General features: G+C 38.0%; 1 protein-coding gene and 1 pseudogene across 2 annotated transcripts in view; one reads left to right on the top strand and one right to left on the bottom strand.

Annotated features, from left to right (window-relative positions):
• PPP1R1C (protein phosphatase 1 regulatory inhibitor subunit 1C) overlaps positions 1 to 23,538 on the top strand; it is a 118,673-nt gene that overhangs the window by 10,512 nt on the left and 84,623 nt on the right. The gene's annotated exons all lie outside the window — the stretch shown is intronic.
• On the bottom strand, positions 13,325 to 14,136 carry LOC145542468 (proteolipid protein 2 pseudogene; annotated as a pseudogene).

Genomic DNA, 23,538 nt, shown 5'->3' with positions numbered 1-23,538 from the left:
AAATACCTAACTATGTGTAAAAACATCACAGGCTATTAACTCATATAATAAAATCCACCTCTACCATAAGTGATCTGACTTTACAAAGGCTATGAACCAAAGTATCTAGAAAAGCTTTGTGAATTCTGGTTACAAATGGAATAAAGCTAATAGTTATTAAATTTCTAACCCTTTGAAATAAATAAAAAACTAACCATATTATTTGAAAACTCATGAATAAAAAGCATTGAAATTACTAGATTACTAGATTCAAATAGTGAGATTTGTTAAATTATTTTTTTAAATCAGAAGAGTATTTTTAAAAACAAGTTACATTTATTGAATATTAGTTACTCTATTTCTCATTTTGGAGGTTTCTTGTGCCCATTTTCATAATTCATGAATACAGGGAGAATTATTATAATTAGATACAGAAGTATTATAATTAGATACAGAAAGTGAGCTCCTCCTATACCACCTGAAAATCAATGTCTAGCTGAAATGTGTCCCCCCACATTAACATCAACATTTAAACTGTTGAACTCAAGATATCTGTTAATGATATCTTCATTCCTCCAATTGCTTAACCATATAAACTTGGAATCATCTCCAACTCCTCTCTTTTTCCCTTGCCTCTTGAACCTATCAGTGGCTCTTCTGCTGATTCTTCTGTACAGGTTGAATCTAACTCACTTCCAAAATAATATGGTAACATCCAAACTGCTTTTCCACGGCTTTAACACTGGGAGGTGGTTTTGTGTAGAGTTAAGAGCCCTAATTTCAGAATCAATGAACATATTATGACTTAGAATCAAATCATGGAATGACTGAATATCTGAGCCTTAGCTTCCAATTCTACGAAGCACATCATGGCAACTCCAACACTGGCTGTGTTGCTGGAATTAAGCAAGATGATGCATGATAGCACAATTGATGGGAGATGTATTCTTTCCCCATTCTGGTTTGTGTGAAAGGGGTTTGGCAGACTTAAATACATAATGGGTGACTGACTAGGGCAGCTTTACTTTTCAAAAGGAACTCATTATGAGCTCTAATTTGTATACTATAATTTACCTGTCCCAGCTTTTAATTAGCCATGGCTAACAATAATAATAATAATAAGGCATGTGAAGTTGTCTTATGATTAGCTCATTATGTTTCATCATAATCTGCACATTATTACTGTTTCTTGCTTTAAATAAGTTAGTCATTTCCACTGTAGTCTGTGGAGTCTTTATTACACAAATTGTTGATAATTGTACTAAAGTTGAGATTTAAAGAAATGAACAGAAGAAAGGGAAATAATTGTGTTAGATTATGGCTAGCATTACTGCTTTATAATTTCTATTTCTTTCTTTATTTTTGGTGGAGGGCTTCAAGGCTGAACAGGAACTTTGTTCATTTGCCATAGGTACCTTCCTGTTGAAAATACTTTCTCCATATGGGCAGGATTTCAGATCAAGCAGGACAGACTCAGACTAGATTTGCTTTTCAAAAAGCACTCTAAGGACTATCATCTCTCCCTTGATGGATCCTAAATACAGCCCACCTGCCCCCAAGGATTAAAACGTTTTCAAGAAATAATGCCAGAGACCCACTCTCCATCACATTTCAGTGAAGTAAAATGTCACGAATGATTGAGCTAAAATGTCTCATCTCAAATTCTACCACAGGTCACTTTACTTTGTGAACAGCCCAGAATTCCTGGTTTACTTAGTCAAAAAGATGGGCATCTTTTCGCTAAAGGTCTTGGAGACAGCACAAAATAGTTTCATACAATTCTATGGTCCACTGACGAAGCAGGCGATGGCACCCCACTCCAGTGCTCTTGCCTGGAGAATCCCATGGATGGAAGAGCCTGGTGGGCTGCAGTCCATGGGGTCGCGAAGAGTCGGACACGACTGAGTGACTTAGCAGCAGCAGCAGCATGGTCCACTGACATCATTGGAATCAAAGCAAACACCAGCTGTACTATTTATATGGACAGTTACAGTATAAGGGACATACATAAAATATATTTTGAAGTACATTTAGGGCCTAAAAGACAAAATTACCTCTAAGCTACAAATAAAACATTTTTAAAACACCATATAGGCTCAGAGGCAAATTTAAAGAAGTTGATAGTAACATATCTTACTTTTGGTTGTTTTATGATTTGCAAACTTATTTCATCTATAATATAAATATCCTTAACAACTCATAAGATGAGTTTTATAACATCCATTTTAGAAAGAGGGTGATAGGGGAGCTGCTGAGGGTCAAAGGAGCTAGTACATTACTGGGTCTGAAATTTAAACACAGGTTGTCTATCCAAGGTCAGGATGCTTTCCACTACATTAATAACATTTTTCTACTAATAAGCAAAATCATACCCTTACATTTTATTTCTGTCTTCCTCAAGGAAGTAATTATAAGCAAGCTCTTCACTGTAGCTTTGCCAAGTGAGATTCTGTTTGAATGACACCAGAATGTACTTCTTTCCATTTCAATGCATGTGACTTTGTTGTGAAATGATAATTCTACACCTTTTTCTCTTTTCTTGGATAATTTACTAGATAATAGGAATTTAGAGTTTTTAACACAAGATCTTCTATTAACAAAAAAATCAGATAACCAAATAGAAATGTAAACCTTTCCCATTATTCCATTCTTAGAGTTAGACCTTGTCATTTGTGCATGTCTTTGTTTGCACACATATTTATTAGCCTTAGCAGGCATGCACGCATTAAAAAACATAACTGCTTTAAAACGTTAGTTGGAGGGCCAACAGTTTACATTTGGATCCTAGTTGACCAAGAACACTTCCCTGGTGGCTCAGACGGTAAAGAATCTGCCTGCAATGCGAGAGACCTGGGTTCGATCACTGGGTCGGGAAAATTCCCTGGAGAAGGGAATGGCTACCCATTCCAGTAGTCTTGCCTGGAGAATTCTATGGACAGAGGAATCTAGGAAGCTACAGTCCACGGGGTCGCAAAGAGTCAGACGCAGTTTAGCGACGAAACAACAACAAATTATTATGTAATAAGATTCCTTGTTCTTAAGAAGCAGAGACATCACTTTGCCAACAAAGGTCTGTATAGTCAAACCTATGATTTTTCCAGTAGTCATGTACTGATGTGAGAGTTGGACCATAAAGAAGGCTGAGTGCTGAAGAAGAATGCTTTTGAACTGTGGTGCTGGAGAAGATTCTCGAGAGTCCCAAGGACAGCAAGGAGATCAAATCAGTCAATCCTAAAGGAAATTAACCCTGAATATTCATTGGAAGGACTGATGCTAAAGCTGAAGCTCCAATACTTTGGCCACTGATGTGAAGAGGCGACTCATTATAGAAGATCCTGATGCTGCAGAAGACTGAGGGCAAGAGAAGAAGGGGCAACAGAGGATGAGATGGTTGGATGGTATCACTGACAATGGACATGAGTTGAGCAAACTCCGGGAGACAGTGAAGGACAGAGAAGCCTGGCGTGCTGCAGTCTATGGGGCTGCAAAGAGTCAGACACGACTGAGGGACTGAACAGCAGCAACAAGATTCTTAGTTCATAAAGTAGACTGCTTAGACTTTGCTTTTTCTTAATAGTTTTGGTTCAATGTTTTGATGAAGGAAAAAGGGTACGAAGACAAAAGAAGCACCAAAATGATCTTTCAAAGAACTAAAATAAATTAGCTTTTTAAATAGTTTATTAATGTGCCTCACGATCTAGACTGATTTAATGTTTTAAACACTACTATCCAAATTACAAATACAGACAAATTCATACTAATTGCCACCAAAAATTTGGTAGTCAGGAGCATATATGAAAATAATCTGTTATAAGCTTACTCCAAATATCTGTACATTGTAATTCTCACCTTCTTTTTCTATAACTTGTAGAAGTATTCTTTGCAGAGCCATGGTATATTAAAAATAAAAAAAATCCTCCATCAATCATCTTATCAGACAGGATTGACCTGTTCTTTTCCCACAGCCAAGCAAAGAGTAAGGAGCCTCCTTTGGAGAGGAGAGTGGTGGTTAATAACATTGTGACAACTATCAACACATCAGAATTATAAGGAAGTATATAAATTGTCAATATTTAAACTACTGTGATAAAGACCTCTGTAATTTGTGCTTATATTTTAGATCTACACCACATATTCTTGCTTCATCTTTTCCAAATAGCACTTTTGTATTTTACTTCATTTGCTCCTCTCTGCTTCTTATGGAATAACACTTAGATCTCTTAGCCTGACATCTAATATTCTTGACAATCTGTGTTGAACCAAATACTCCAACTCTATTCCCAGGCCTGAACCTGTATCTCTGACAAGACTGGCTACTTGTCCTCTAACAATTTCCACATTAAATCTTTAAACTGAAATTTTTTCTGACTTAGAATGCCCTCACCAGCACTTTATTTTACTAAATACTTATATTTTTAAAGATGCTCAGATTTTCTCATTTTATTCATTTCTGGAGATGGACATTTACCAGAAATATATCTTCTTGTAGCTATACTGGAGTGGGTTTCCATTTCCTTCTCCAAAGCAGGAAAGTGAAAAGTGAAAGTGAAGTTGCTCAGTTGTGTCCGACTCTTGGCGACCTGGACAAGAGTCCAGGACTGCTGGACTGCTGCCTACCAGGCTCCTTCGTCCATGGTATTTTCCAGGCAAGAGTACTAGAGTGGGTTGCCATTGCCTTCTCCAAGCTTAGAGCAGAAAAATATTATTAATACTAAGTTGGGCTCAGATAGTAAAGCATCTGCCTGCAATGCAGGAGATCCAGGTTCAATCCCTGGGTCAGGAAGATCCCCTGGAGAATGGAAAAGCTACCCACTCTAGTATTCTTGCCTGGAGAATTCCACGGACAGGGGATCCTGTTGGGCTACAGTCCATAGAGTTGCAAAGAGTCAGACACAACTGAGCAGCTAACACTCACTCTCTCATGCTCCATACTAGAGTACAGTTAGGTAGTGGTTTAAATTCACAAGTTTCCTATATCCTACTACGGCTGAAGATTGATTCAGTCTGTGACATCTCCAACTTAATAAAATCAAGAGTCATTCTCTATGGTTTTTGTTGAATTGCCACTTTTTTTTTTTTTTTCCTGAAACTAAACGTTATCATTTGGACTTGAGAAAAGAGTAATTAATCATTGAAAAAAGGAATACTCAATACTCACCTTAACTTCCACTGAAACTATCCTCATCCATTAATTTTGTTTGAAAGGATTATTTTTGATAAGCAAAGGAAACATGCAATAAAACTGGTAAAAGCCATGATACTGGTTCTATTTTGGTCTCAAATCTATGCAGGATTACTTTCTCTAAGAATCCCACACTGATGATTAGTCAGATTCCACTTGACAATTTCCAGTGATAAGTTTAGCTCTTTTTGAAGCATCATGGTTATGACTAGATAGCTCTGTTAGAAAGTTATGCCTTACATCTAGTTGGAGTATCCTTAAATCTTTTAACTACTGATCTTGCTATGTTCTTCTAAAGAATTTCAGAAAAAGTATAGTACTTCTTCCAAATGAGAACCCTTCATATTTTGGGTGACAGACTTCTTGATTAGTTTCAGTTCTCTCTTGAATAAAATTTTCAGTTACATTATATTTCTTCAAATTGAAATATAGTTGATTTACAATATTATGTTAGTTTCAGGTGTATATCAAAGTGATTCAGTTATATATAGAGATATTTTTACATTATTTTCTATTACAGTTTATTACAAGATATTGAATTTTTTTGTGCTATACAGTAAATCCTGTTGCTTATCTATTTCACGTATAGTAATTTGGATCTGTTAATCTTATACTCTTGTCTTTATGATTATGATATGGTTTTCAGAAATCTCACCATTCTACACCGTAGTGACACTCATACTGTATTTTTTAGCATGGTACCCAAATTTCACTCTTAATTTAGCAGTTAATTATTGAACATCTATTACAGACCAGAACTATATATATATACCTATATCTATATATATATAGTAAATGAGAATTCACAAATGAAAAGTGATGGGGTTTGTGGTAGCAGAAATATAGGATACTTTAGAAGCACACAGAACACATAGCCCAGTCAGTTAGGGCTTAATGGAGGAAGGAGATTTGTGCTGAACCTGGTGGAAAAAGCAGGGGAACTATTTAAGACAGAGAGGAAAACAGGGACAAAGTTTCAGAAGTAGAGCAAGGCAATGCAGATTCAAGAAAGTGAAAGGAGTCCAGAATGACACAGCTTGGAGCAGCATCAGGTAGGGGTGGAAATTAGGCAGGCACCATGTGGTGGGGGCATTATAAACATTTTAAAAGAAGTTATTAGGAACCACTCAATGGCTTTAAGCAGGAGGGCTCATATGCTCAAACTTTATTCTAAAATGATCCCTGTGGCTGCAGATCAAGAATGGATAGGAGGGAGAAGGTCTCAGGGGAAGTCAGTGGACTTGATTAATTGGATGGCCCGGAGGCAGGGTGGGGAATGGTAATAAAAAAGAAGTCTGAGTTAAGGCTATCAATACTGAAGCCTTTTCTAAAATGGCAGTGCACATTTGGAGAGGAGTGGGGAAAGGTGATGAATTGAGAATGGAATGCATTACTTTGGATACCTTGGATAAAAGAGACAGCTCTCATTCAAATTCCAAATGAAATATTTATAACATTCCTGGAAGTAATGCCTCAATAATGGAACCACTGGTATTAAAAACCAATTTTCTAGAGCCTTTTAAGAGTAAGCACAATGTGCTTATAAAAATGAAATGTTTACCGAGCAATTATCACCTTAATAATGTTTGCGATATATCTGCTCTAAGTTCAATATAATACTTGAAAAACAGTAATTGCTCTTAATCATTACAGATATCCAATTAAACACATACATCATTAGCCAAGTAATTATGATTAGGCACTCAAGTCTACTTATCTGCTGAGTCAAAACTGCTGCCAGACCATCTGGGGCATGAGTGTCATCCTAGGTCTGACCACTGTTCCATACGCATGCGCTCCAAGGAATGGCTGATCCTAAACTATATGCACTCAGTTCAACATATCTATTTAAATTCAAAGTCCAGTTGAAGCAAAATTTAAATTCTTCTTTGATGAATTGTATGTACTTCTCATTTTCAATGTTCAGCAGAGTGAGCATGCGTGGCTGAATGAGTTTAAGTATCAATCTTGGAAGTTGTTAAGATTTATAAAGTAAAAAGTAGCAAATTGTTTCAATCTATAAGTGAATTTGTTATTCACCATATAACTACATGTGTTTTCTGTCATTTCTGTTATTTATGTCATTTTTTTCAAGTCTCAAATAAATGCCTTACTACACTATCTACTTTGTCATTCTCTTATTCTCAGTCTTTTACACCTCAGTCTTAGAAAAACTGTATTCTAGAAGTATGGTATAATCAAAAGATGTAATCTTTAGAACTAGAAAGACCTAGGCCTGAATCCCAACTCTGCCACTTAACAGTTTTGTGACTTTAAGCAAGTCACCCATCATCTATGAGCTTCAGTTTGCTCACACACAAAATGTAATTAATAGTATCAACCTCACTGAGTTGTTTTTAGGATGAAAATAATGAATAAAGATGCTTGATATTATAGCATCTCAGTATTACAGCCAATAGCAGTAATAGTAAAATAATAATATTTGGGAAATTATTGAAGCAGAGTATGTGCTCTTTTCCTTACTCAACTGAAAATTTTCCCAATCTAGTCTTTGCTCTTATTGGTTATGACTGATGGTCATTTTATTCATTTGGGAAAGGAGGTGTCACTTTCCCCACTGGCTGAAATTAAGGACCTGGCAATTTAAAAATCACTGAAAGGAAATTTGACCTAATATCTGCTTTACTGCCTAGGACTTTACTAAGCAAAATAAAAACAATATTTGGAAGTAAGACTTTGGTTATAAAAGATTACAAACGTCTACTTTGATCTTCACTGGAACATCCTGAAGACTTAAAAAAACACTTAATTTCTCAGCCAGAAAAAAAGGACTAGATGAGAGAGACAAAAAGTGGATTTCAAGCTAATCAGACCATACAAATGGTTCAGAGCATTGATAGAAAAGAAAAGAAAAGAAAACAAAAAAGTGGTACTTCCGCTAGTCTGTTTATATCTGCTGGTTACACCCACTGTTGGTTTTCAAGACTGAAGGATAAATGTTATTGTTGAATGTGGTTACGGTTTTGAACAAAATGGCACGGACAAATTTAAAAATAATCTTTAAAATTTCCTGGCATCCTTTCTGTCTAATCTTTTCTTTTATTACTAACAGTGGCCCTAAGTTTTAAGTAGTTTTCTCTTTTAAGGTAGATGTGTTGAAACGTGCACATTGAGTCATGTGCCATTATGAGTAAAACACAAGGCTGAAACCCAACCCTACACTTGAACTATTACTGAAATATTTGAGGTGCTACAATAAAGCAATAAGCTTAAAGTTTTGAGCAATGAGCAAGGTGAAAACCATGGGCTGAAGAAACATTGCAATATCAGGATGTAAATTGGTTAACCTGGCTTCTCACTGCTGGTTAATGGTTTTTAGAGTACTTATCATGTTGGTCCTCAAAATAAGGATGTAGGATAGGAATTTTTTTGTTAAAAAGAAATACTTGTTAGGTTATTGCCTATATTACTGTGTCATATCTACAGAAATTATTTGCTTTTTGCTATCTCATTTATGCAGCAGCAACATGGGAAAAGTTAAAACAAACAGTAAACAAAAAAGCCCCACAATAACCGTGTACTGAAAGTCAGGAAATCTGGATTTTAATTCCCAGCTTGCCATGATTTGGCTATATGGAAGGGTTAATCACCCCATGCCTTTGAGTGTCATTTTCTGTTTCCACGAAATAAAGAAATGTAACGACATGACACCTTTAATCCTTTCCATGTATTGAAATTTAACAATTTTAATAGTTATTGTTGGATTTATATGCACATACACATATATAATCTATCTACATATATATTCTAACAAAAAGCAAGCAATAACTGAATGCTCATGGTATTCCATTATCCTATGACTGCATGTTATGGTTTCTCTATTTTAGAAAATATCAATGCCAGTACTAATACTACAAACACTTTAGTTACATTTCGTTTAAAATCCAAATGTCATTTAATATTCAATTAAAATTCCACCCAAGGCCTGAATTTGACAGGAGACCACTTGAACACAAACCCTAAATCTGTCATATATATAATGCTTTCTATAGAATTCTATGCTTTTGAAAATAATGCCACATTGAGGAATATGGTGATGGTGAAATAAAAGAAACCTAAATAATAGGGGTTCTTGTCCTGACTTACACTAACCAAGTAACCTTGCTAAGGCACATTCCTTTTCTTCTCTCAGTACCATTTCTTTTCCCCATATAAACAGGTAAACATATATTGCCTGAGGACTATGAATTTTTTCTGAACCTACTGAAAAACACAGAGCCTGATAATTTTAAGTGGATTTAGCCTTTTAAAATATTTAAAAATATAAATCAACATATTTGCATAAATATCTGTAAAATACAACATCAGCTAGTTAAATGCAACTCAAAAAATATATTCATAAACAAATCACATTTAATATGAACTATGGGGCTTCCCAGGTGGCGCTAGTGGTAAAGAATCCACCAGCCAACTCAGGAGATGTAAGAGACACGGGTTTGACCCCTGAGTCAGTAAGATCCCCTGGAGAAGGGCATGGCAACCCACTCTAGTATTCTTGCCTGGAGAATCCCATGGACAGAGGAGTCTGATTGACTACAGTCCATGGGGTTGCCAAGAGTCAAACAAGACTGAAGCAACTTAGCATGCATGCATGAGTGCATTATGGTATGTTTGACATATATTATAACATAGGATAGACAGGTCCCTGCAAGTCAATGCCTGTACTTTTGGTAAATATAAATTGTTAAAGAGGGATAGACTCAATGCTTTCAAAGGACACTCTAATCTCTAACACTACAATTACATATGTTTTCAGTTTTTTAAAAATGCTTATTATAATTTGTGATGGTTTTCAATCAAAAACAACTTAGAAAATGTACTTCTGTGCTAATTTTTACCTCTGAAGTTAGGAGAGCAAAGCATAAAGGTTTTGGAGTAAGATAGATGTGGATTTGTATCTTAGTTTTACCACTCAGCAGTTAAGGGATCCAACAAAAGTGACACAACTTTTCAAACCCAGTTTCTTCATCTGGAAAACAGTACAAGGCTATTCATCTTATCTGATATTAAATGAGGGTTAAATGAAATTATACAGTTATTGGGACATGGGAATTTCTTAATAAAATGTTAGTTTTCTTTCCTTATCATTCTTTTTAAAAATATTTTTATTAAAATTTTGTTTTAGATTTCACATATGAGAGAAATCATACAGCATTTGTCTTTCTCTGTCTGACTTATATCACTTAATATAATGTCTTCAAGGTCCATCCATGTGGTCCCAAATGGTAAAATTTCTCATTTTTTATAATATAATATTCTATTATGTATAATAAAAATAATAATACATAATGAAATGAGATACATATACATATATATGTGTGTGTGAGTGTGTGTGTGTATCACAACTTCTTTATACATCAGTGGACACTTTATTTCCATGTTTTGGTATTGTAAACAATGCTGTGATACAAACATGGAGTTGCACATATATATATATTTTTTTGTTTTACTTTTTTTTTTTTAATAAATTTATTTATTTTAGTTGGGGGCTAATTACTTTACAATATTGTAATAGTTTTTGCCATATATTGACATGAATCAGCCATGGGTTTACATGTGTTCCCCTTCCTGGACACCCCACCCATCTCCCTCCCCATCCCATCCCTCTGGGCCATCCCATTGCCCCGGCCCTGAGCCCTTGTCTCATGCATCGAACATGGAATGGTGTTCTGTTTCACATATGATAATATACATGTTTCAATGCTATTCTCCCAGAACGTCCCACCCTCACCTTCTCCCTCAGAGTCCATAAAATTGTTCTATGCATCTGTGTCTCTTATTCTGTCTCACATATATTTTTGAGCTAATGTTTTTATTACCTTTGGATATATTCCCAGAAGTGGGATTGTTGGATCATTCAGTTCAGTTCAGTCACTCAGTCATGTCTGACTCCTTGGGACCCCATGGACTGCAGCACGCCAGGCCTCCCTGTCCATCACCAACTCCTGGAGTTTACTCAAACTCATGTTCATTGAGTCAGTGATGCCATCCAACCATCTCATCCTCTGTCATCCCCTTCTCTTTCTGCCTTCAATCTTTCCCAGCATCAGGGTCTTTTCAAATGAGTCAGCTCTTCGCATCAGGTGGCCAAAGTATTGGAGTTTCAGCTTCAGCATCAGTCCTTCCAATAAACACTCCAGACTGATCTCCTTTAGGATGGACTGGTTGGATGTCCTTGTAGTTCAAGGGACTCTCAAGAGTCTTCTCCAACACCACAGTTCAAAAGCATCAATTCTTCAATGCTCAGCCTTCTTTATAGTCCAACTTTCACATCCACATACATGTCTACTGGAAAAACCATAGCCTTAACTAGAAGTAACTTTGTTGGCAAAGTAATGTCTCTGCTTTTTAATATGCTGTCCAGGTTGGTCATAGCTTTTATTTCAAGGAGCAAATGTCTTTTAATTTCATGGTTGCAGTCACCATCTGCAGTGATTTTGGAGCCCCCCAAAATAAAGTCTCTCACTGTTTCCACTGTTTCCCCATCTATTTACCATGAAGTGATGGGACTGGATGCCATGCTCTTAGTTTTCTGAATGTTGAGCTTTAAGCCAACTTTTTCACTCTCCTCTTTCATCAAGAGGCTCTTTAATTCTTCTTCACTTTCTGCCATAAGGGTGGTGTCATCTGCATGTCTGAGGTTACTGATATTTTCCCCCGCAATCTTGAGTCCAGCTTGTGCTTCATGCAACCCGGAATTTTGCATGATGTACTCTGCATATAAGTTAAATAAGCAGAGTGACAAGATACAGCCTTGACGTTCTCCTTTTCCTATTTGGAACCAGTCTGTTGTTCCATGTTCAGGTCTAACTGTTGTTTCCTGACCTGCATACAGATTTCTCAAGAGGCAGGTCAGGTGGTCTGGTATTCCCATCTCTTTCAGAATTTTCCACAGCTTGTTATGATCCACACAGTCAAAAGCTTTGGCATAGTCAATAAGGCAGAAATAGATGTTTTTCTGGAACTCTCTTGCCTTTTCAATGATCCAACAGATGTTGGCAATTTGATCATATGGTAGTTTTATTTTTAATTTTTTTAAAGACCCTCCATACTGGTTTTCATAGTGGCTGTACCAATTTATAATACAATTTCATGAACAGTGCATAAGAGTTTCCTTTTCTCCACATCCATGTCAGAATTTATTCTCTCTTATGTTTTTGATGATGGCCATTCTAATAGGTGTGAAGTGAAATCTCATTATGGTTTCATTTTTATTTATTTATTTATTTATTTTTAGTTCTACCAGTTTATTGATACCAACCCATCTCCTTCCACCCTCATGCATGCGTGCTCAGTCATGTAACCCAATGGACTGCAGCCCTCCTGGCTCCTCTGTCCATGGACTTTTCCAGGCAAGAATACTGGAGTGGCTCATTATGGTTTTAATCTACATTTCCTTAATGACTAGTGATATTGAGCATTTTTGGAGAAATGTCTATTCAGGTCCTTTGTCCATTTTTTAATTGGATTGTTTATCTTTTGCTATCGAGTTGTAGGAGTTCTTTATATGTTTTGGATATTAACTTTTTATCAGATACATGTTTGCATTTTTCTTTTCAGTTTTTCTAATAATCTGCATAAGTGCATGCTAAATTGCTTCAGTCATGTCTGCCTCTTTGCGACCCTATGGAACATAGCCTGCCAGGCTCCTCTGTCCATGGAATTCTCCAGGCAAGAATACTGGAGAGGGTAGCCTTTCCCTTCTCCAGGGAATCTTCCCAAATCAGGGATCTAACCGGCATCTCTTACGTCTCCTGCATTGCCATTGGGTTCTTTACCATTAGCACCACCTGGGAAGCCCAATAGTCTGCCTAGTATTTATTTATTCCCCCACAGAACACTCCCCACCCCACATACACACTGAGGATGTTATTTAGAGTGGGTTACAACATGGGGCCTATAGTCTGAAATCTGAGGTACCCTCTTCTGTCATTTTGTTTCGTAGGTGAGGGCACTGTCCAGGCAGAACTGATGTCTGTTTGGATACTGCAGAAGATGGGCCTAGGCACACCCATAGAGGCAGACATACCCAGGAGCATTGATTGACAGGCTAGAAGACAAATTCTTATGATACAGGCACTTTTACCTCAATAGGAGGCTGGGAGTTGACTGGGAGTGTTGTAAGAGTGGGGAGGAGTTATTTCAAGGTTTATTTGCAGGTCGCTGAGAGAAATGAAGAAAGTTCACCCATATCCAGCCATCTGCAGGGTCAGTAGGGGCTGCTATATGTCTTTGCTGCAACAAGTGAAAGTTGTTCAGTCCTGTCTAACTCTTTGCGACCCCATGGACTATACTGCCCATGGAATGCTCTAGGCCAGAATACTGGAGCGGGTAGCCTTTCCCTTCTCCAGGGATCTTCCCAACCCAGGGACCAAACCCAGGTCTCCTGCATTGCAGGCAGATTCTTTACCAGCTGAGCCACAAAGGAAGCCCTAGAATACTGGAGTGGATAGCCTATCCCTTCTCCAGGGTATCTTCCCTACCCAGGAATCCAACTGGGGTCTCCTGCATTGCAGGTGTATTCTTTACCAACTGAGCTATCAGGGAAGGAGAAGGTAATGTAGGCATCATAGTCAAAGAGTCATGCAGCGCATAAGGACAATACCCCCACTGTGATTTTGGAGTTGTTTCCTCTCTCAACAAGCACCACAATCCACAATGGAGGTGATCAGGTAGAGGATGATCACTGCAAGGGTTTGGAAGAAATCACTCCAAGGACGGTTGATGATCTGTATCTTAGTGTGCAGGTCACACATGTAGACAACAAAGAAAACAGCGGCAAAGATCATCTCTATCACCGACAAGGAGTACCCTGATGTCAAGGCACAAAAGCAGATCAGAATTACCAGACACAATATATTCCCAGCAAACAGGAGAAATCCCTTTCTGGTAAGTGAGAAGTTGGTGCAGGCAGACCAGCAGCCGGGGGCCCAGAGGCACTCAGAATCTGCCATGGTGCGGACCAGTAGCCCAAGAGGCACAGAGGACCTGCTCTCTTGCTTGTGGCTTCGAGGATGGTGCATACCCAGCAGTCTTGCCTGTCTGCCGTCTAGCTGGGAAGCACATTTTGATTGATGGCATTTTTAAGGAGATACTTCTACATACATAGTTGAAGGAGACATATATATGTAGTTGAAGGAGATACTGATTACTACTTTTATAGCTAAAACATATTAACATCCTAGCTTCTTTAAACCACAGGTATCATTGAGTCAGACTAAGTATTTAATTTTTTCATTGTTTCTGATAATTAACTGTAAGAATCTGAGTTTCTGATTATATGGTGAATTGCACTTCTTCTTTTATTAACTACTTAAAAGCAGTTAAACAGCCCTATAACTTTAATGTCAGTTAATAGACTGGGCCATAAAATATTAAGTTTGTGTGATTCACAGCCAAATTTCCAATTATAAAACTAAAAAGTTTTAATCTCACTTTCATCCATGATCTAAAAGGAATCTTTCTTTGTCATCACAAATACATGATAGTATATAGTTTACCAATCTTTAAAGAGGTTTAGCATTCATTGAAGTCTCTGCCAAATACTTGATAGGCTAACAGATTTCATATTTTCCACTAAAGACTGATGTTCAAAGTGGACTAACTACATCCTTAGGTTACTTATTTATTTATTTATTCATTTAGTATGAATTTAGCCATTAATTACTTAACTGGTTAAGAAAGCTACATTTCTGGGAGCCATTTGTATATGAGTACACATACACATACAAATATATATTTACATATACATATATAAGGGCTTCCCTGGTGGCTCAGATAGTAAAGAATCTGCCTGCAATGTGGGAGACCTGGGTTCGATACCTGGGTTGGGAAGATCCAATGGAGGAGGGCATGGCAACCCACTCCAGTATTCTTGCCTGGAGAATCCCCATGGACAGAGGAGCCTGGAAGGAGACATGGGGTGGCAAAGAGTTGGACATGACTGAGCAACTAAACATATAGCACACACATACATATATAAATATATGTAACCAAGATATGTCAATACACTTTAGAGTTAATTATATTATGCTTCTTGAATTAACAGAATTCCAGCCTAGGTTTGTTTCCAATTTGCTGTGGTACTCATCAAATTTATACACCTTTTTATGCATTTGGTTTGCAAACATATAAAATGAAGAAGTGTCGTATCAATTCTTGAGGAGATGAGGCCAGTGTGGGCTTTCAGAGTCAAGGCTAAGTACAAATCACAGTCTGCCTAGGGTTTAGATGCTAGATGAGTACAAGGATGATACTGGAAATTTGTTCAACAGAGCAGATTTGAGGTATGATCAATGTCAGAAGAGAAAGCAAAACCTTCGTGCATGTTTGGAATCAAGGATAAAACATTCATATCTGTTGTGTGCATGCACACATCATCACTCACTTTCAGAGGAAGTGAAGATGGAAGTGAAGAAATTATACTTGTCACTATAATAAAGCTGGGAGGAAAACAAGAACAAAGGGAGCTTAAAAAAAAAAAAGAAAGTTGAGGGCCTGGGTAAACCCCTAGAGTGGAAATTGCTCACTGCTTCCTTGGAGCACTTCTTAGTGTTGTACTTGGCAAAATACATTTATTCATCTCCATGCCTTTAATAGAAGTTTACTATAGAACATATTGTTTTCCTTGAAACTATCATGCTGCAACCCCCTTTATAGTCTCAAAACAGATATGTGATACTAAAATTCTAAATTTCTGGGATGTCAACAGAGAAAGAAAAAAATGTACTCTTTGGTTTTGCACTGTAAAACAATGGGCAACTTATGTTAATGAATGGTATTTATTTTAAATTAATGTCAGTAAAAGAACATGGCTATAGTTTTTTTTTTTTTTGAGAATTTATGTCCATTCAGACTAATCAATTTATTTCCCTCAAATTTTATCTCTGTGATCCTATCTTTTTAAATAAAGAAAAAAATGGTAGCAATGTGAAAAAATGACTTAACACTACACCTCTTGGTTTTAATGATCTATCCAAAGGCAAAATAAAAATATTGAGAATGTAATTACTGAGCCCAGTTTTTGTATTAGGTGTGCTAGATAAAATATACAGCAAGGATTTGATTTGGGAGCTTATAATCTAGTTTTATGAAACAAGACAAGGGGATGAGAACAGTTAAAAGATGCAAGAAAAAACAGAAAGGAGTTACAGTGAAACAAGATGATTCATTACTGAATGAATGATGTCAACAGTAAATGCTCTAAGAGTTCAGAGGAGTGAGAACTCTCAGAAGACTGATGTCTGTAGAATTGACTTTATAGAGGAGGTGGAGTTTCATTCCAGGTATAGCCTGCAGAAAATCATGAAGGGAGAACATGTGAAGATGATCGCTCAGGTCAATTGGACAGGAGCTGATGGTTAACACATACAAGACCAGTGAGAATTCAAGTATGTGGAAGCCAGTATGTGGAGGGGCTAGGATGAGTAATTTTGAATTTATTTTGCATAAAGTGGAAATTACTGGCATTGTATGAACTATAGCATGCTCAAATAAAGTTCATGATCAAATAAAGCTCAGTCCTGCAGTATGTGGGGGTAGAATGAGGAATGGCAGGAAGGTCAGTGGGAGACCAATTGAAGAATCCAGAAATGAGTGAGAAGGATATAAACTGGAGGATGGCAAAGTAATGGATTACAAAAGACAAATGTAAGACATTGAGAAAAATGGATCAATTGACTGCCAAAACTGATCGCCTGGATGGATGTGACATGATGAGGCTAAGAGAGTCAAGCAGGACTTCAGGTGTGGGTAGTATAAGGACTGGGAAATCTGGAGGAAGGAAATAAATTCTGTGGTCAAAATGAAGTTAGACATAAATGTAAAAATAATGGTTATGTAGCTAGTTTATAACATGTTACACAAATTTACATAGTGCATGATGGCTCAGTGGTAAAGAATCCACCTGCCAACACAGGAGAAGCAAGAAATGTGGGTTCCAACTTTGGGTCAGGAAGATCCCCTGGAGGAAGATATGGCAATCTACTCCCATATTCTTGCCTGGAAAAATCCCATGGACAGAGGAGCCTGTTGGGCTACAGTCCATGGGATTGCAAAGAGTTGGACATGACTGAGCAACTGGGCACATGCAACATATACATTGCTGGTCACTATTATTATATATCATAACCATGTTTATGCCAGGATGGATGCAAGAGGTAGACCATAAAAAGGCTGAGCACTGAAGAACTGATGCTTTCGAACTGTGGTGCTGGAGAAGACTCTTGAGAGTCCCCTGGACAGCAAGGAGATCAAACCCATCAATCCTAAAGGAAATCAACCCTGAATATTCATTGGAAGAACGGATGCTAAAGCTGAAGCTCCAGTACTTTGGTCACCTGATACGAAGAGCCAACTCAATGGAAAAGACCCCGATGGTGGGAAAGATTGAGGGCAGGAGAAGAAGGGGGTGACAGAGGATGAGATGGTTGGATGGCATCACCAACTCAACGGACATGAGTTTGAGCAAACTCTGAGAGATAATGAAGTAAGGCAAGCCTGGAGTGCTGCAGTCCACGGGATCACAAAGAGTTGGGCATGACTTACCAACTGAACAACAACAACATGCTTACACACAAAAGCCCAACTTCAAAAAAAAAAAAACCCACCAAACTATAGACTTTATTTAAAAATGAGGTTCCAGATTTCCCTGGTGGTACAGTGGATAAGAATCTGCCTGCCAGTGCAGGGGACACGGATTTGATCCCTGATCCAGGAAGACTACACATGCCTCTGAGCAACTAAGCCTTGGCATCACAACTCCTGAGCCTGGGTGCCACAAACAGTCGGACACGACTGAGTGACTGTCATGTCGCATTATATCTTCATAGATGCAACTTGAATTTTCCTAGGTATTGTCAGCCTATGGCTATAGATATGTTCTTATTTATAACAATTCTTAAGTTCCCTTGTGTGGTAGCCATTACCTACTAATGTGGGCCCTTGAGCCCTGTGCAAAATGCTTTCCCCAATAAAATATTTTCTTGAGTCCCTTGAGTGAAGTATACCACGTATAGTACTTCTCATTATTTTTACTGCTCCACTGGGCACAGCTGCTACTACTTTGAGTATTTTAAACACCAGGTACATCTTTTTGCAGTTTGTAGCCACCCTCAGTCCTGATTCAATGCACCATGCTTTGTTTAGTCAACAATGCCTCTCTCTTTTCTTGATATTAATCTATTAACTATTAAGTGGGCCTCCAAAATACTTGGGAGCAAAGCCATTACAAAGTATGGTAATGTATCTCTTTCAGGTTTTAGTTACAGTTCCTTTCACCATTTTTGGATGAGAGATGAGTTCAATGAGATTAAGCAATGGCAGATACCATATGACAAATTAATGGCAGAACTGGGATTCAAACTCAGATCTGTCTACAAACCCTGTACTCCTAATCACAGACTTTTGTTCATGCAATCTCATGTAACAGTATTAAAATAAGCTCTGGAGATCAGATCCAGAGGTTTATCAAATCAACAAGACAGAAACAAATTCCTGTACTGAACCAAGTTCTGTAACTCATTTGGTGAAACAGGCACTAATTTCAAAGTAAGTGGTGGCTTTCAGATACATCTCTACAACAGCAGCTTAACAATATCAGATGTATTAAACAATTGAGATGCTTAAGAAATTAGCTCCCTGGAAATATGAACATGCTGAAACTGGTTTAAACAAGTTAGATGCTTGATATTTGATACTGAAGATCCACAAGAAACATAATTAGTTCTCAGACTGGAGCATGAGATTATAGAAAAGGATTAAAAAGACTATAGCACCATCAGTTCAGTTGCTCAGTTGTGTATGAATCTTTGCGAACCCATGGACTGCAGCATGCCAGGCTTCCCTGTCCAACACAAACTCCCGGAGCTTGCTCAGATTCACGTCCATCGAGTTGGTGATGCCATCCAACCATCTCATCCTCTTTCGTCCCCTTCTCCTCCCGCCTTCAATCTTTCCCAACATCAGGGACTTTTCAAAGGAGTCAGTTCTTCGCATCAGGTGGCCAAAGTATTGGAGTTTCAGCTTTAGCATCAGTCCTTCCAATGAATATTCAGGACTGATTTCCTTTAAGATGGACTGGTTGGATCCCTTGCAGCCCAAGGGACTCTCAAGAGTCTTCTCCAACACCACAGTTGGAGTACACACCACAACACACCATAGTACCATATATGTATTTAAATTTAAAAAGCATTATTCTTATTTTTGATTTGATAAATTGTTTAAATGTACTTATGAATATTTATAGTATGAATCTTGATACGAAAAATCTGAGGTAAGTAGATTATATGTTTTAATTTTCATATTATTACTGCACAGAATAAGACAAAAGAGGAGTAATACCTTAACTAGTGAAAAAGTTATTGGATTCTAGATTGGGGGGTTTGACTTAGGTCATATCTAAATAGCCTACTGATTTTCCCTACTTTCTTCAATTTAAATCTGAATTTTTCAATAAAAGAGTTCATGATCCGGGCCACAGTCAGCTCCCAGTCTTGTTTCTGCTGACTGTAGAGAAGTTCTCCATCTTCAGCTGCAAAAAACATAACCAATCTGATTTTCGTATTGACTTGGTGATGTCCATATATAGAGTTGTCTCTTGTGTTATTGGAAGAGGGTGTTTGCTAAGACCACTGCATTCTCTTGGCAAAACTTTGTTAGCCTTTGCATTGCTTCATTTTGTACTCCAAGGCTAAACTTGCCTGTTACTCCAGGTATCTCTCTCTTTTTTTTTTTTTGCTTTACATTTTCTTTCTTTCTTTTTTTAAAATTAGTTTATTTATCTATTTTTAAACTTTACAATATTGTATTTGTTTTGCCATACATCGACATGAATCCACCATGGGTGTACATGTGTTCCCCTTCCAGAACCCCCCTCCCACCTCCCTCCCCATCCCATCCCTCCGGGTCATCCAGGTACACCAGCCCCGAGCGCCCTGTATCATGCATCAAACCTGGGCTGGTGATTCGTTTCACATATGATAATTTACATGCTTCCATGCCATTCTCCCGTATCATCCCCCCCTCACCCTCTCCCATAGAGTCCATAATACTGTTCTATATATCTGTGTCTCTTTTGTTGTCTTACATACAGGGTTATATTTACTGATTTACTAAATTCCATATATATGCGTTAGTATACTGTGTTGGTGTTTTTCTTTCTGGCTTACTTCATTCTGTATAATAGGCTCCAGTTTCATCTACCTCATTAGAACTGATTCAAAAGACAATCTCTTTAACAAATGGTGCTGGGAAAACTGGTCAACCACTTGTAAAAGAATGAAACTAGAACACTTTCTAACACCATACACAAAAATAAACTCAAAATGGATTAAAAATCTAAACATAAGACCAAAAACTATAAAACTCCTAGAGGAAAACATAGGCAAAACACTCTCCGACATAAACCACAGCAGGATCCTCTATGACCCACCTCCCAGAATACTGGAAATAAAAGCAAAAATAAGCAAATGGGACCTAATTAAAATTAAAAGCTTTTGCACAACAAAGGAAACTATAAGCAAGGTGAAAAGACAGCCTTCAGAATGGGAGAAAATAATAGCAAACGAAGCAACAGACAAACAATTAATCTCAAAAATATACAAGCAACTCCTGCAGCTCAATTCCAGAAAAATAAGTGACCCAATCAAAAAGTGGGCCAAAGAACTAAACCGACATTTCTCCAAAGAAGATATACAGATGGCTAACAAACACATGAAAAGATGCTCAACATCACTCATTAACAGAGAAATGCAAATCAAAACCACAATGAGGTACCATTTCACGCCTGTAAGAATGGCTGCTATCCAAAAGTCTACAAGGAACAAATGCTGGAGAGGATGTGAAGAAAAGGGAACCCTCTTACACTGTTGGTGGGAATGCAAACTAGTACAGACACTATGGAGAACAGTGTGGAGATTCCTTAAAAAACTGGGAATAGAACTGCCATATGACCCAGCAATCCCACTGCTGGGCATATACACCGAGGAAACCAGAATTGAAAGAGACGTGTGTACCCCAATGTTCATCGCAGCACTGTTTACAATAGCCAGGACATGGAAGCAACCTAGATGTCCATCAGCAGACGAATGGATAAGGAATCTGTGGTACATATACACAATGGAATATTACTCAGGTATCTCTTGACTTCCTACTTAGCACTCTTATCCCCTATGATGAAAAGGACATCTTTTATGGTATTAGTCCTAGAAGGTCTTGTAGGTCTTCAAATCCCTTATGATTATACAGTGGAAGTGCCAAATAGGGATTAGATCTGATAGATAGAGTCCTGAAGAAGTACAGAAGGCGGTGATCAAAACCATCCCCAAGAAAAAGAAATGCCAAAAGGCAAAATGGTTGTCTGAGGAAGTATTACAAATTGCTGAGAAAAGAAGAGAAGTGAAAGACAATGGAGAAAAGGAAAGATATACCCATCTGAGTGCAGAGTTCCAAAGAAAAGCAAGGAGAGATAAGAAAGGTTTCCTCAGTGATCAGTGCAAAGAAACAGAGGAAAACAATAGAATGGGAAAGACTAGAGATTTCTTCAAGAAAATTTGAGATACCAAGGGAACATTTCAAGCAAAGATAGGCACAATAAAGGACAGAAACCTAACAGAAACAGAAGATATTAAGAAGAGGTGGCAAGAATACATAGAAGAACTATACCAAAAAGTTCTTAATGATCCAGATGCTGTGCTCACTCACAAAGAGCTAGACATCCTGGGGTGTGAAGTCAAGTGGCCTTAAGAAGCATTACTAAGAACAAGCTAGTGCAGGTGATGGAATTCCAGCTGAACTATTTCAAATCCTAAAAGAAGATGCTGTGAAAGTGCTGCACTTAATATGCCAGCAAATTTGGAAAACTCAGCAGTGACCACAGGACTGGAAAAGTCAGTTTTCATTTCAATCCCAAAGAAGGGCAATATCAAAGAATATTCAAACTACTGCACAATTGCACTCATTTCACATGCTAACAAGGTAATGCTCAAAATCCTTCAAGCAAGACTTCAACAGTACATGCAAGAACCAGGAACTTCCAGATGTACAAGCTGGATTTAGAAAAGGCAGAGGAACAAGAGATCAAATTGCCAACATTTTTGGATCACAGAAAAAGTAAGGGAATTCCAGAAAAACATCTTCTACTTCATTGACTATGCTAAAGCCTTTGACTATGTGGATCATAGTCAAACTGTGGAAACTTAAACAGATGGGAATACCAGACCACCTTACCTGTCTCCTGAGAAACCTATATGCAAGTCAAGAAGCAACATTTAGACCTGCACATGTAACAGTGGACTGGTTCAAAATTGGGAAAGGAGTATGTCGAGGTTGCATACAGTCACCCTGCTTATTTAACTTCTATGAAGAGTACATCATGCGAAATCCCAGGCTGAATGAGTCACAAGCTAGAATCAAGGTTGCTGGGAGAAATATCAAAAATCTCAGATAAACAGATGACACTACCCTTATGGAAGAAAGTGAAGAGTTACTAAAGAGACTCTTGATAAAGGTGAAAGAGGAGAGTGAAAAAGCTGACTTAAAACTCAGTTCAGTTCAGTCACTCAGTCGCGTCCGACTCTCTGCGACCCCATGAACGGCAGCACGCCAGACCTCCCTGTCAGTCACCAACTCCTGGAGTCTACCCAAACCCATGTCCATCGAGTCGGTGATGCCATCCAGCCATCTCATCCTCTGTCGTCCCCTTCTCCTCCTGCCCTCAGTCTTTCCCAGCATCAGGGTCTTTTCAAATGAGTCAGCTCTTGGCATCAGGTGGCCAAAGTATTGGAGTTGCAGCTTCAACATCAGTCCTTCCAATGAACACCCAGGACTGATATCCTATAAGAGGGACTGGTTGGATTTCCTTGCAGTCCAAGGGACTCTCAAGAGTCTTCTCCAACACCACAGTTCAAAAGCATCAGTTCTTCAGTGCTCAGCTTTCTTTATAGTCCAACTCTCACATCCACACATGACCACTGTAAAAACCATAGCCTTGACTAGATGGACCTTTGCTGACAAAGTGATGTCTCTGCTTTTTAATATGCTATCTAGATTGGTCATAACTTTCCTTCCAAAGAGTAAGCGTCTTTTAATTTCGTGGCTGCAATCACCATCTGCAGTGATTTTGGAGCCCCGAAAAATAAAGTCAGCCACTGTTTCCACTGTTTCCACTGTTTCCCCATCTATTTGCCATGAAGTGATGGAACTGGATGCCATGATCTTAGTTTTCTGTATGTTGACCTTTAAGCCAACTTTTTCATTCTGTTCTCTCACTTTCATCAAGAGGCTCTTTAGTTCTTCTTCACTTTCTGCCATAAGGGTGGTGTCATCTACATATCTGAGGTTATTGATATTTCTCCTGG

Source organism: Giraffa tippelskirchi, chromosome 3, assembly GCF_054371585.1.
Source record: "Giraffa tippelskirchi isolate mGirTip1 chromosome 3, T2T-mGirTip1v1.2.pri, whole genome shotgun sequence".
In the NCBI taxonomy this organism is placed as follows: Eukaryota; Metazoa; Chordata; class Mammalia; order Artiodactyla; family Giraffidae; genus Giraffa; species Giraffa tippelskirchi.
The sequence above is the reverse complement of the archived record's forward strand: the minus strand, read 5'-3'. Positions and strand labels throughout refer to the sequence as shown.